The 15,947-nt window shown below is 36.4% G+C and overlaps 1 protein-coding gene and 1 long non-coding RNA gene across 9 annotated transcripts in view; both read left to right on the top strand.

Annotated features, from left to right (window-relative positions):
* The window catches only part of LOC124166688 (zinc finger BED domain-containing protein 4-like), a 34,532-nt gene that overhangs the window by 3,663 nt on the left and 14,922 nt on the right, over positions 1-15,947 (top strand). The gene's annotated exons all lie outside the window — the stretch shown is intronic.
* LOC124166690 lies at positions 8,962-15,389 on the top strand. 6 transcript variants are annotated; one of them, XR_006866482.1, is made up of 8 exons: positions 8,962-9,061; positions 11,613-11,676; positions 11,757-11,884; positions 12,124-12,341; positions 12,607-12,807; positions 12,894-13,323; positions 13,578-13,774; positions 13,914-15,389. It is a non-coding gene; the product is annotated as an uncharacterized LOC124166690 (long non-coding RNA). The 6 variants fall into 6 exon arrangements; XR_006866481.1 differs by having other exon boundaries at positions 11,776-11,884; XR_006866479.1 differs by lacking the exon at positions 11,757-11,884.

Consider the following 15,947-nt stretch of genomic DNA (forward strand, 5'->3'; position numbering starts at 1 on the left):
TGGTGAATAACCTTGCTTGCAACGTAGTCCAATCCTTTTCCAAATTTTCATTCATCGCCTGATGATGCGCCCTATAATGGACGTGAAAGCTTGTACGACAAAGCGCAACACACAGCTGCTCCCGAAAGCCGTTAGCATCAAAGTTTCCTTTAATTTCATCATTTCAATGCATTCATTTTCTGAAAGAATTGAAATTCTCTTGGATGTGGCGGTCTTGGGTCAGAGCGATGGGTGGTCTTTGAATAGGGGTCTTCAATACCATGAGCTTGCGGCCACCACAATCTGTTGCATAAAATAGTGGACTGTGAAATGGTTTGTCTCTATATGGGAGGGGTTGTTAAGAGAGATATCTCTGTAGCATGGTTGACTTGACTATGATCTAGAACCATTGAAATCTGTACATTGCCCTGGTTCAGTCCGGACAAGTTTAGCTACCATCAACTGGTGGAACTGTTTTTTCTTTACTCCATACTTGAGGGTTTACTTGACACTAATCAGAATTATTCTGTGATTGTTTTGAAATAGAACCAGAGCTTTCCTGGCCAACTAGTTGTAGGAATCCATCTCGGGTTCTCCGCTGATCTCAAACAAAAACCTTAACCCAGTTGAGAAACTGAGAAGAATTCGTGCATCTGATCACTTTTCATCCTGATAGTGTAGTCCCATTGGTTGCAATGCAGTCATAATCTAATGTTTCATATTATTCACTCCAACAACTCAACTTGAGGCAAAATTTTATGGTTGGAGTGAAAATTTTCAAACACAACCAATTCTGATTGCATTACTAGCCAATTGGAAGTATTGTTAGGAATGAAAATGGATCAGAATAATTCCAATCAGTGTCTACCACACACCCCCCTGTAGTTCATTTAGGTGGCAGTTTGTAGATCTTCTCAGTTCAACTGTTTAAGGCGAGATGTGGTGGAACAACATGTTGGATGAATTAAATAAAAATCTTTGATCTGTTCACTTTTTAACCCTTTCGTGCCGGACATCGGGTGGAGCTGACGGGAATATTCATCCATAGAAGACCTAATGTTGGGCATAGCTGTCACATATTTTTCAATGCAAACAATCGGACGTCGGCTATGGCCGATACGAGGGAAGGGAAGTGACCCCTGAGGTAGCAATTGTCTGATGCATTCAGGCCCGGCCTGAGACCCAGCTCAGGGAGTCCTTAGGGCCACTCCTCTGCAATTAAGCCAGACCCTCCCACTCATTTATGACCATCCTCAACGCAGGAATCCATTGCGAAGTGGTTATATTGTCAATAGTTTTTTCAATGATGTATTTTGTTGCATGCTATAATTTTTTAATACATTGAAATGAATTCTTCGCTTTGTTCTGTGCGTAAGCAATTTATAAACGAAATTTTAATGTTAAAAATAGCGGGCTCCGGACTTATAGCCTTATTACCTTGTACTTACTAACTTTGTTGTTATTAGTGCTAGAAACCCGTGTAAAATTCTGCAATGCCTAAAAAATGCTGGTAATTCTTTAAGAAGAGTAAAGTTTTGAAAATCAAATACAATGTTTGGTTGATTTGATATAAACAGCGGTAATGCAATAAGTTGACTGTGGATTCGTAGTAAGATAGGGTTTGAGGGTTTCGTTCAGTGGCCAGGAAAAATCGATTTTTTTCAAATCCATCTGGCCCAGTGAAAAAAAGTTGTGGGACCGATCAAAAATAAGGCCTGAAAAATTTGAGACCTCTAGGTGAACCCCTGACCCTCGCTCAAATGCGATTGAGGGGGGAGGGTCAAAATTCTAAAAATGTAATTCCCTCCCTCCCTAAATTGCATTTGAGCGAGGGTCAGGGGTTCACCTAGAGGTCTCAAATTTTTCAGGCCTTATTTTTGATCGGTCCCACAACTTTTTTTCATTGGGCCAGATGGATTTGAAAAAAATCGATTTTTCCGATCCCCCCTAATGTTCACCCCTGAGTTGAGCTGGGTCCCAAATCTGAGGGACGAAAATACATACCAGGGTAACTCTCCCCCCCAAAAAAGAGCTCCGTACAGAGAGGTTTGAAATATTCTCATGCTACTCTTAGCACAGAAAACATTTTCCAATTGTAGGCGATGGCAGGAAAGGGTTCATTGCAAAATGTTTTAGTCAAAATCCATTTTGTTGCATTACATCAGGTCAATGAAATGGTAAATTATTGCATAGTGATAATATTATTATTTGATGGACCAGGATGAATTTCTTGGAGCATTTTCTGAATGAACTCAAGCCTATTCTGTCTCCCAAATTGAATTTCAATTCATATTAAATCGTATTTCCTGTCATTCTATTAATGCGACAAATAAAAAAAAATTAATATTTGACCGAGGTGACGATGATGGAATGATGCAACAAAAGGCATTGTCAGTTACAAATTTTGCAGTTAAAAATTGGACTGTATGATTTTTATCTAATTAATAATAGTCTTCTAGTCTGACACGCATTTATGCAATTCTGCAGTTGCTTTGTAACTACGTATTATTCTCCTTCCCATGAGGTGGGTGGGATATGGATCTTGAGAGTCTGTAGAATATCTCCAATGGTCTTGATGCAGATGGTATCTCCCTGCAGGGTTGTCGCAGATGTGGGAAACGAGGGTATTCAGGGGATCTGAAATAGGAAAATTTATGCCATGATGCACAGTAGGCTGAAATTGAAAAATCAGTGAGGTCTTAAGTATTGCATAATTAATAAAAAATTTGCGAATTGTGCATTTTAAAGATGCAATGAAACTTGTTTAGGATGGTGCTGCCCACAATATTATTTAGGAGGGCAATAGCAATTAAAAACAGGGTAAAGCAATGCGGGAAGCATAGTTGCTAGGGGCAGGTCGACCTTCTCATGCAGGAATATCAAAGGAAAGATAGAATTTATTCTTTTGTTAACAGCGTTCATGCCATCATATAGCTGTGCATAATGTAAATGATGCTTACAAATTGCTACTGGGTCTTTAAACTTTAAAGTTTGGTCATTGAAGTGCAATAATAGAGAAAAATGCCATTAACAAATATTTTTATTGCAAATGGCTTTACAGCAAAGGCATGCCTCTTGAACTCATATTCTGAGTCATAGAATGAAGACTCCTCATATTCCAAAATATTGTCGTTATTGACCGCAAGATTTTTCATCTCCTCGGGTAATTTTTTATTTAACAGTGAACCCTGGCAGAACAATAACTAAAAGCATCTGATGTTAGCAGAAGCCTATGGAAAAGGTTTGTGGCAATCCAGGGCACTTTTCTAGTATTTTTTTCACCATATCTTCTTATATCCTTGTGCCGGGCTGCCAACACCTCTTCCGAAAGATGTCAAATAGGCAGTATGACATGTTTCACAATTCCTGCTCCAAGTATTAAAACTTTGTGTATAGTTGTTAGCATGTGATACCATGGCTATATACCGTATATCTCCGAATATAGTCCCCCCCCGAATATAGTCCCCCCCCCCCCAATTTTGAGACCTCAGTTTTGGGAAAAATTTTAAAATGTAAAGGAAGGCAATTTTTCTGTGGTTAGCAAGTTAAGATTCTAGATTCGATAAAAACTATTATTTTCTGTGAAGATTAAGAACAAATCTGTTCACATATTTTCCATCACAACAAAATAACTATACCTAAAACATGTTGTGATCCATTGCATGTGTCAGTAATTTATAGTTCCTTAACCAGATGTAATGAAGAAATGACAAAATTTTTTTAAGTATCCAAGGCTATTGTATTTTTTAAACCTTCACAAATTATTAATATTTTTGATTTCCAAATTACTACAGACAATGTCAATATACAAGCTTTAACTTAAAGCCCATAAACAGTATTGCATTTGGCCCTGAAACTTCCTTAGATCCAGTGTAACACACCCATCAAGTCATCACAAATCCAAGTGACCTGAAGAATTTAGGAAATCTAAATAAAATTGTGTTAAATAAATTATAAATATTATAAAAATATTGCTATCAAATGCCTGCTAAGCAAAACAATTAAACTACAGGACTTACAAATATCAAAGTAATAAAATTAAGAAATAAACTTTTTCCAACAAACATTAAAACTGAAAAAAAATTATATCAATTTTCAATGCCTCGTCGCGAATCATTGCATAAGTTACACAAAGAGCTTCTGCTCTGCATTTGCGCACAAATTCGACGATATTTTCCTCTAATTCTTTGAATCTGCCGCATCGAGACCCCCCCCTAGTAGCACAATTTGTGTTCAGAGTATGCTCAGGGCATTTTCAACACATATGTAAGATGTGTTCAACATAATTTGAGCACATGCTGAGCATATGTAAATGTCCGGCAAGGCATATGCTCAACATATGTTCAACACAAGTTTTCAACATATGCTCAGCATGTTTTCCACACATGCTCAACATATGTTTTTAACATATGCTCAGCATATTACCCACTTATGCTCAACATATGTTTTTAACATATGCTCAGCATGGTTTCCAATTATGCCCAACATATGTTTTTAACATATGCCCATCATTCTCCCAAAATATGCTCAGCATACCCTAGTGAAAATATCTACAGGATTTTTTTCCCAATAGTAATTTGACAATGGGAAACATTTGTTTCTATAGGAAATTTTTATGTTCCTACAGGAAAATTTTATTTTCCCATAGGAACCTAAAATTTTCCTATAGGAACAATCATTTCCCATTGTCAAATTACTAAAGGAAAAAGAAATCCTATGGAGATTTTCACTAGGGTGAGGTTGCATCCATTTATCCCCCTTATGAAAAGTATTCCCTTACAACCTTGCAATACCTATAGATGCACAAATTCTCTCCTTTTTACCGCTCCTGCCTTTCACTGTGGACTTAGGGCATGATGTCAGACCTACACATTGCATTCACTCAAGTTATCAGATTAGCACTTTAAATTGAAAATGTTTAATCATTAATACAACTAAATTTGGTCAAGGATTTGAAATCGCCAATGTTAATTTAAAATTTATAAATGATAAGCATTCGACAGAATAAAGCATTGATGGTACTAATTATCATGTTGTCTAACCCTTCAACATCCTCTTTAGCCCTGTCATCGTACAGCTCTCACCAGCTCCACTGCACATGTGCATCTGAAAGCATTACACTCCACACTGCTAGATTACAACGTACGAAAGATTGAACGAACAAGGAAAAGGGCTAAGGCATGTTTTAGTAACATTAATAAGAATATTGATACATAGGTGGTATCATGAGCCACTATAATGCTTTAGCCCAAATTATTTGTAATTATTAAAGTCTACTGCCACTTTATCCTTTGATGGAGCTCCTACGGAATATGTAATCAATTGGTAGATAATGGATTACATAGGATATAATAGGAGAATCAAGTATGAAATAGTTCTGCAATTTGATAATGAAGTAGATTTATTCTAATAAAAAAACATAAGCATTTAACATTATCAACAAATATTTCAATCCTATTCTTTTCCTTGATTTCTCTCAGTCTTCTTCAGGCAGCACGACCATCGTAGCCACTCCCCAGTTAACTCAAGAAAGGCACATTTATCAGCACTGCTAAACATAAGACAAGAGTGGAGAGCATCTGTAGATTAAAATAAACAGAAATCAATATTTATCCACTAAACAAGCACTAAACAGCAAAAAATTATTACTTCTTTAACCTGAAAATGGTGAATATTGACATCTTTCATGAATGGTAAATTAACATTAAGTTGCAAAATTTAAAATTTGCATGAGACAGACTAAGGAGAGGAAGTAGCAGTAAGGGAAGTATTGCATCATAAGTTCACACAATATTTAATGTAAAAGTTATTCATGTCAGCTAGTGTATATACATTGGTCTTAAATATCAATAATCCTACAATACATTTCCATGTAAGTCCATCAACATAATACAATTATTGAGAGCTAGATGAAGATAATACTAATAGATTAGTGAGGTCATGAACATTTTAAGACACCGATTCATTTCCATGCAAGAGGGTGAAGTTCTTCAAAAAATAAAAATGTCATTTTTTTGCATGACTAAACAGACATTTCTCATTAACAGATTTTGCATTGCTTAAAATATGTAATGAAATATGGAAAGCAAGAAAATTATGATGAACCTGAGAGTATCATGTTTAACAGAACAAACGGTTCAATTGACAACATTAAATTTAATTCCACTATAATGTGGAGCCTTATATTCCATAAAAAATCGCTTAAGATACACATTATGTGACTTTGGTCTCTAATTGTCCATGAAATTATAAATACCAATGCGCATATGGTGTATGTCTTGAAATCCGTGAAACCCAAGCAATATATATGCCAGATTTGGCTAGTATTTGAGGCACGAACCACAGGAATACTGTAGATACTGCAAATAAACTCGATTATTTTTGTCCCCTTACTTCTGAGTGAATCGCCTAAGTGCTAAAGTAAATTTTTAGTAATCTGATGGAAAAACTAACGATAGTACGTATCATGCACTCCTTTTGAGCCATCCCCATGGGTTACCCATGCCAATTCTTTGTTTCGTTCCCTCACATCAGAGTGCAACTGTGTTAACATGATTCCTAGTCGAGACTACTCATATTTACTGTTAGCACTTCGCTGCGACAGTTATTCACAAAATAAGTTCGTTAATGATACTTGGTTACAAATTAGTTAATTATGCCTCAAAATGATACCATGAAAGAGAGGGCTAATTCATCATCCAGCGATTAGTTTAGCATTCATGAAATGGTGCTGTTATCATAATTTTATGGCCTTGTTACAATATTAGCATGCACAAAAAAAGAGTATGAATAGATTCACAAACGAAATTAGAACAGGCTCTAAGCCTTGACCAAGAATTTATTACTTCCTTCACATTTTATTGTGGCTATGATTGATTTTGATCGAACATTTTCGCACTCACTCGGTTACATGCATCATATTCGATCCAAGTATTTACATTGGGCAGGAATAACTTAATACGGCATTTACGATCACAATTCAGTTCATAAATAGCCATTGAGAACTTTTACCATACCACACAAGAACAGTCAGAACTAAAATAGTAATATCATACATTCATCCGTTCATAAACAGCGATTGAGAACTTTTACGATATCACACAAGAACAGTTAGTACTAATTGTAAAATAGTAATTTCATATATTTATCTACCAATGTACTTACATTTCATGCTTCTAGATGATTCCGAGGTAACTGGGCTCTCTCCTCTTGTATAAAGTAACGTAAACAACGTGCGATTTGAGCAATGAAATCATAGCAACATGAACACACACAACAACGTCGACGCATGCGTCTCGCTCTTCAATTATTTTTAAAGTGTTAAAATCAGGGCCTTGGTTAAAATTATGAATTGATATACTTGAATTAGAATAAACTAGAACTAGATATATTCCTTTACATTAATTATAAAACTAGCATGCAGTATTCGAAACCTGATCGCTGATTTGTCGACGAAATATTTCTCAGAACGCATAGATATTTTCTTGAAAATATGATCAACATATTTCGTTGAACACATGTGGAGCATATGTCTACGTATATATGCTCAACATATTTCGTTGAACACATGTGGAGCATATGTCTACGTATATATGCTCAACATATTTTGTTGAACACATGTGTAGCATATTTCTATGAAAATATGCTCAACACATCGTCTGAACATATGCTGGAAATATTTCGAGCATATGTTGAAAACATGTGGTTTTAAACATCTGCTGAACATATTTTCAGCATATGCTAATGTTGTGTGCAAAACATATTTCCCTGACATAATATGAGCATATGCTCAACATTTCTTGTGCTACTAGGGCGAAATGACTTCCGCGATGTTTTAGCGCTTTGCTAGCGCTGTAAATACTATGATTTACGGCGTATTCTGCAACGGCTATTTTTAAATCGGCATCGAAACTCCGTCTTTGAAGGCCTCTAATCTGCGGCAGGATTGATCCTCATCTTTCTACTTGATCCATCACCTCACTGTTGAACGTAAAATTATTTTTAATAAAGAAAATATCGCGGAAATAATTGCGAAACGTTATGCGACGTAATTTATCGATCCTATTTACCCTGACGAATTGAAGATATTCCTCAATAAATTGATTACACTTTCGATGCTGAGTCGCTGTATTTCGATCAAATGCAGTAATGCCGGCGCTTCTGGTTTAAAGTCGTCGATTATTGCGCCTTTTCAGAAACAAATGCATCAGCTATTGCGCATTCTTGTTCTGTGAAGGCGGTAAAGGCAATGGTTGTAAACACGAACCGCACGGACGTATAGTAGCTACGGACGCAATGAAATGCTAAATCGTCACGAAAGGTTCACTTTATCTGTTTATTTTTCGCAATTATTTAAATCGTGTAGTTATTAAATGAGCCACTGGTATATATCCCAGCCAGCACACTCGCCGACGTTTATGTAAACGTCCAAGACAACGAAGCGGCAACAGTTTATCCTTTGACGTTGCGCCGTGGATGATATCAACATGACGGCAACGCGTTGCCGTGAAGTTGCTCAGCTTGGACGGCTGCTTCATATCCTATTTTATGTGAATGCATTCGCTCTAATTAACGATCTGCTAGTAATAAAAGGTTTCACGACTTACGCAATTAACTTTGCATAATGTGTTTTATGGGATAAGTGGTATTTATTCGACTATTTTGTGGATTTATAAATTAATATGTCTCCAGGTCACTCGGTGGCGATGGAAAAAGATTGAGATAATATAATAAGCGTCTCTCAAGGTTGACGGTTCTCTGGATATTTATTATCGGCGAAGTGAAATTACTAAAATACCATTGATAATTAAAGGCTGTACCATTACGATTTCCTCCTTCGCATGAAATTTTACGCTCGATCATATCGTCTGCTCACGACAGCGAGGCCATGCGAAACCATCGTGCGCGCAATGCGAAATGCACTTTGGGGACTTTGGGAAGAACCCGTTATCCGCCGTTGCCGGTAGCCATAGTAAGTTTGGTACATAGCTTTGTTGATATGTGAATTCATGCTTTGTGTTCGTCGTGATGCTTTTCTCCTTTTTGAATGGTCGAGGGACGGTTTTCGTTCACCAAACCTTTAGTAAATAGATTTTTTCAAGAACTTTAATTTTACTTAAATTGTTCATTTACTTCATCCGTCAAACTTAACGTGGTTTCAGCTTCTCCATTTTCACTTTCCATTTCATTTCACCTTCATATCCGATTATCATGTCCACCCGTCGTACTCTGACCTTATTGTATTCCTAATTTTCACTGACGTGAATTTTCGTTTGTAATTTTCACTAACTTAACACATTCAGTGCGGATGACATATATATATGTCATGAGGGCTTTTCCACTCAGGCGGATGACATAAATGTATGTCTTCGGGAGCTCGTTTTTCCGCTGGTCACTAGGGTGCTCCGAGCGCGCCTAGCGTTACTTTTTCACCCTCCCGCAGTTCGGGAGTGACCTTACACCATTGCGGAAGTGTCCGTTTCTAGTTCTACGTGTTCCTTCATTTTTAGTGTTTTTTTGTTTACTTTAGTGCTATTTTTGGAACAATTTGGCAGGTTGAGATTTTTCTTTTCATTTCCTTCGTCTTTTTTCATCATTCTTATCGTAAATATCATAATCATGTCTTACATATGGATTATTTTTTTTTGTTTGTTTTTTTACCTTCATTTTTAATTTATTCATATTTTATGTGCTATCACAAAAATTATGATTAGACTAACTTTTTTATTAAAGATATTTATCCCCGCTTCATACTCAATACATAATAAAAAAATGATCTTAGTGCGGTGCTTCAGTTAATGATGTTATATTTGTTTTTCTTTTTCAAGGAACATTTTTTATTAATGCAAATTACGTTTATCCTGGGTGATTTTGTTTGGGTCTTTTTCCTACTTTTACGTCATATTTTTTTATTCGTTTCCCTAGGTCAATAACCAATCCTCTATTCATTTCGATTTTATTTCATTTTCTGAGTTATTCATACGTGTTGGGTTAGTTGCAGATTTTCTTCCTTTTCATAAAAAAATAACATATTAATGGCTTATGCAACACTGCATTACATTATCTACAGTATTGGTCTGTATTTTTTTACTCGTTTATTTGTTTCCTTAGCTTTGTATACGAAATTGCGGAAAAGAATAGACTCAGAGGTATTTTAAGCATTACGGCATTTAAACATTATTTATTCCCTTGAAATAGTATTTTTATCTTATTTTTTAATTTATTCATATCTTATGTGCAACCACAAAAATTATTATCAGACTTAGTTTTTGTTAATAACGTGTATTCCCGTCTAAAAACTTACTATTTTATTCCAAAATGTTTTCATGCGGTCCATAAGGTCGTATTTTATACTTTATTTATAATTTTAAAATAATTATTGCAAATATCGTTTTTTTACATAATTTGGGTTTTTTTCCTAATTTTACGGCATATTTTCTCAGTCATTGCTCCACATCAATTACTTGTCCTCTGATCATTATGGTGTTTTCATTTTGTAGGTCATTTATACATTCTAGTGTTAGGTACACATACAGTCTTAATTTTCCTAAAAACTAAGGTATTAATCACATATGCAACACTCCATTACACAAATTGTACTATTTTGCTGGATAATTATTAAGGCTCAAGGTTGGAGTCCCTCCCTACCAGCGGCACTCGCAGAGATTATTTCAACTTGCAAATGATAGTTTCTTTGAAATAATCCTCTCATAGACGGAGAAAAATGCAGAAAGCATTTTCCTCCAAAATCCTTCACCAAGGGTCTTCACTAAGGGCATAATGGATTGGAAGCCGTTGGACAGGGAGAACTGGAAACTTCCACACATGGGCGCAATTAGGGTTAACACGATTTCTAACGATTGGAGGTCAGAATTAGTGCGAGTAGCGATATTCGGGAGAAAATGTGCCGTGATAGGTTTTTAGGAATGATGCAGGCTCTTCATTTCTCCGCTAACCGTGATGGCATCCGTAGGACAGTGACTACGATTTGCCCAGAATGTGAAGGTCAACCAGGGCTCTGTCTAAGGCCTTGCTTTCAAATATATCATAAACATCTGTGAGAATTTTTATTGAAATGTTTCAATTTTGCAATAACTCTGAGGTAACATAGATTTAAAAAAATGTTTATCCCATAAATGTATATTTTTCTTGCCGTTCATTGTGTGTTCTACTTTTGTGACTTGAAAAAATTAAATCTACGGCCGTTGAAACAAAAAAATACACGTAAAGACTAATTCCAAGATATTTTCGTCATTAACCTAAGGAATCAACGGTAGAAGAAGTATTATAAACGGAAATAAGAAAAGTTCACTTCTTCATACAAGGAAAATTGCATGTGTGTAATGCGGGTTGCGTGAATTGTCAATTACTGGTGACGGGTGGCATACATGTATGTCATTAGGGTTTTTTACAAATTGCTTGAAATAGAAACAAAAAAAATTGCAAATTCTGTTGTATTACTTCCAAGACCACCGTTATGAAGGAAAATCACCCATCCGTCACTGGAGGTTTCGGTGAAAATATCATCCGCATTGAATGTGTTAAGTTTTCGCGAGTGATTTTAACTCTTGTTAAATCGTGTTCTTAGTGAGAAAAAGTGTTCAGTGGTTACAAGTTTTTTTGGCTTTGGCTAGGGCAGTGCAAGTTAGAAGCCTCTTCGAGGGTTCAACCACCGTATTCCGCCAGGATTCGTGAAAGGTAAGTCTAGACTCTGTTTACCGTCGTTCATTATGAAATTCATTAACAGTACACTTAAGTTTTCATTACCATTGAGTTAGTTCTGTTGTGTTTCTATAGTATGGATCGATGTATGTCTGGTGGGTGCTCATACTGCGAGTTTGTGGGTGCACGATGGAACGCTTAAGTTTTTCATTCAATGGAGTGCAACGTTCAGTACTGCACGTTGGTGAGAACTCACCCCCTACCAAACACTCTTGAAATATTGAGTTGAGCAGTAAAATTTAGCATAATCGCAGAGATATTTCCTCAATTACTGGAGTGTGCAATCATTTAATGCATCACTATTAACTAGTCTTCATATACAATAATTAACTTTACTTTCAATGGAATTTTATGATCTCATGTTTTTAAGTAACTGAAGAGTGAACGCCTCATAGTCATGATTTTTTTTCCTCTTTTTTTCAGGATGCCTTGGCAAGTGTTAATATTTCTTCCACATAAAAAAATTTACTGGCCTCACAGTGCAGGCTTTTGCATAGTCATGGGTAAAATTGGATGGAGATAAGATTATTGAATATTACCCTAGGCTATAACTGGTCTTCAGTGTCACAGGTCATAAAATGGCTCTCGACTCAGTGAGGAATGGGGTATCTTGGGCGTGAAGTTCTGCATGCCTCCATTTGGTGAGTTTGCAACAATATTTGTGAGCATTTGTTTTGATTAAAGGGAGGGTTAACATCTTTGACTTGCAAGGGCAGGGTGCCTTTTAAATGTATTCAAAGGGGTTGTTTCATGGTGTGTGTGTGTGAGAGCACTGACTTGGTTGTACATGTTAAACTAGTTCTCTAAGCCAAGTATTAAATATTTTTATTTTAGTTAATTTTGACATTGACTTCATGCTTTGAAATGTGTGGCTAATGGTGGCATTTTATAATAATCATCTTCCAGAGACTGTAGTGGCAGCTGTCGCTATTGAACAGAGATGGCTACTTGTGAAGACGGAGAACAGACATGGAGGCATTTTAGTCACTGAAATCAAAAAATACTGGGAAAGGAAAAGGACAAAAAAGAATTGAAAGTATCCTGATGTAAGTAATTCTTCATCTATGGAGACTGATGATGACAGAATACTGAAACCACCATCACCTGGTAAATGTTTGCATATAAGAATTTGCTTTTTTGAGTGCTTTATCATGTGCAAATGTAAGTGTAAAGCTTATCTATTCTGTTTTCAGTTGCATGAGTGCCTCCTAAGAAGGAAAGGTTGCACTTAAAGATTCCTCAAACAATGTTGGAGTGAAGGAGCCTTAAACTTTTCTATAGAATTGGAGTGTTATTTCTGAAGAATCAGTGAAGTCCAATTGTTAGCACTTGGTGCACCCAATGAGGTCAGAGGTATCGGGGAAGATTTCTCAGGATTTGCACCAGGTAAGGTCCTCCATTTCTCCTTCCAATGTTTCCGCAAGCAACTCACCAATCGTCTCCAGGGATTCTGGAATCCAAGGTTGGATTCCTAAATCGTTTGGTTCTTGAATCCCTGAAGACGATGGGTAAGTTGCTTGTCGAAACGTTTGAATGAGATCTGGAGGACCTTATCCAGTGCAAATCATGAGAAATCTTCACTGCTATTGTTTGCTGGGAAAGAACCTGAAAGAGGAGTATTTGGTTGGTATTTCATTTACATTGTCAACTGTTTGACTTCATAGCCTCCTAAGTGTTAATATGCTCATGGTACTTTGTATAAATTATCACTTTGAGTCTTAAACTTAAGTTATGGTACCATCATCACCTCCTTGATGATATTTAATTTTATGATAACTCTGGGATGTACTTAGAAATTAAAAATGCTGTGCCACTATGTTCAATGGTTCTCAGCAATTACCATAGATAATTAATTATCTGGTCATCTCATTTTTCAGATTTTATTTCATGAAGGAAAGATCTTCGAACATCATGTTTAAGAGCAGTCAGAACAATCAAATGAGGACTGGGCTTAACAAAAGTCAAAAACAAGTGTTCTACCCTAACATAGAATGAGTTAGCTGTGTCTTTCTGTTTGAAGGGACACTCAGAAAACAAGAAGTGCATTTTAGCTCCATTATAAATGTCTCATTTGGTAAGTATTTTTTAATCATTGGTGCTTTCGATTTACTCTTCCCTTATCTTGGAATACAGTTGAATGAAAAGAGCTTTTCAGCATATGTTCATATTTCATATTCAGCATAATATCTAATCCAATTATGATTACCTTGCAGGGAGTGTAAAAGCCAAAATAAGCCTGATTTGATACTATCAGTGTGAAAAGAAGCATCAGGGAATGATCCCAGGCCTCAAAATACAGAGCAGAGAAAGGGAATAAGAAACGAGAAAGTGTTCTGAAAGGCAACTCAAAGGGGATCTCGAAGAAACATGATTCTTTCAATTTGCCTATCTCAGAACCTGTCAGTGTGGAAAGGCAGTTTTGTTTGTAGTCTCATAACATGATTGTGGGATAAGGTGAGGTCAGCGACTGATCACTGTTACGACAGACACAGCTATGTCATTAATGCTCCTTGATTTTTGCCTGACAAGGGAGAAGGAATGTTTCTTCACCTTCTTAAATGCCCTATTTTTTATGATTTTTCAAAATGCCAAATGCTGCTAGGAATAGGTCCAAGTTTGGTTGAATAGCCTTTCGTATAGCTGAAATAAATTAATTTTACTTCATTTCTTTCCTGTGAACCTAGCTCAAATGCTATAGAATGCCCTACCCTTAAACAGCTCCATGGAGTGGTGAAGCTTACGTCTTATTCCATATATGGAGGCATAAAATGCTGCAGGAACGCTAGGGTGTGTTAGCTTGTGGTGATCAGCGTCCTTATTGTCATAGAACACAGCAATTTAATAATAGGGCATTCATAATAGGGCATCGTGCTTGCTATGGCAGTGAACAACTGAATGTGTACATTGTATGAAGAAAACTTCTTTAAAAATAACATTTCCTAATTACCACATGCTAATGTTCCCTGTCACCACAACCTTGAATGTGTATGTCCTTGTATGAAATGGCTGTGTTCCATGGTAATTAAGTAGTTGACCACTAAAATGAGAGGCCACATTAAATAGTGCACACTGGTGTTGCTATTGCATTTCATGCCTCCGTGTTCGGAATAAGACTTCAATATGTTATGTCAAATATAACTTTACAAAACATTCCCCTGCCTGTTAGGATCTGCTGCAACAGAAAATTTGAAAGTAAATTAAATCTAGACTCCAAAAAATTGAATGCAAGTTTCTGTTAAGACCTCAACCCTTACTATGTAATTAATGATGTAAAACTATAATTTGTTTATTCTCCTATTTTGATATTGGAGTCATGTGTGAGATTGATATTTTTCGTACTGTTCCTCGTGGGGGATCTATTGTGCTTGAGGCTTTAACATAAATATTGCTGTAATTCTATAATTTCCACTTGAAAATGATCATGCTATCTTTTGGTTAGCATTATATTTTGTTTTGTATTGATGGAGACCTATTTCTTTCCATTTTCGGTTATGAACTACCCTGTAGCTCATTGTTTTTTCCAACTGTAATTTCCCCAGGTGGGGCTGCTCTGATTACAAAATCAGTTGCTCTGTGGTGTGTTAGGTGCTTTTGATATCATTGCTGTTGTGACCTCTTAATACCGTTTGCTTGAATATCTAATGGATTTTAATGTTTGCAGCGAAAATAAAAGTTTATTTTCAAAATTCTGTCAATGATTGATTTCTCCATTAAACCCAGACCTATCAATTATTATTTGAATTTATTGGAATACCCCGCCATGGTAGCAGTATCAACGTGGTATCAAAAAATCCCGCTAGATGGCGGCACAGTCGCGATGCTGCCCAGTTAGTTCTCGAAAGTGCCGGTAGGTGTCCCTTGTGTCTGTGACGTCACCGAAAAGAAACTGTTGCTTTATCGTTGGCGACATTTAACGGCATTTTTGCCCCTTCGTTGCTGCCTCGTTGCCGTCATGTTTATAGCAACGTATTCAGCCGTTTCTTTATCGTTGATGGAAAGTTGCCGTAATTTAAGGGGCAACGTCCTGTTCTGTGCTGGCTGGGATACTATTGATTCAATTCTAGTGTTCGATTAATGTAATGATAGTGTGTGTTTAGTTTTCATTTTAATTATTTACTGTTTTGCGTCATTAAGTGATCAGTGTCGATTGAATTATTCTAACAATTCTTTTCCAAGAAAAATTAGCGGCTACCCGATGGATTCCGTGAAAACGCATATTCGATATGCTATTTGAATCGGAATAATCG

Source organism: Ischnura elegans, chromosome 10 (assembly GCF_921293095.1).
Source record: "Ischnura elegans chromosome 10, ioIscEleg1.1, whole genome shotgun sequence".
NCBI lineage: Eukaryota > Metazoa > Arthropoda > Insecta > Odonata > Coenagrionidae > Ischnura > Ischnura elegans.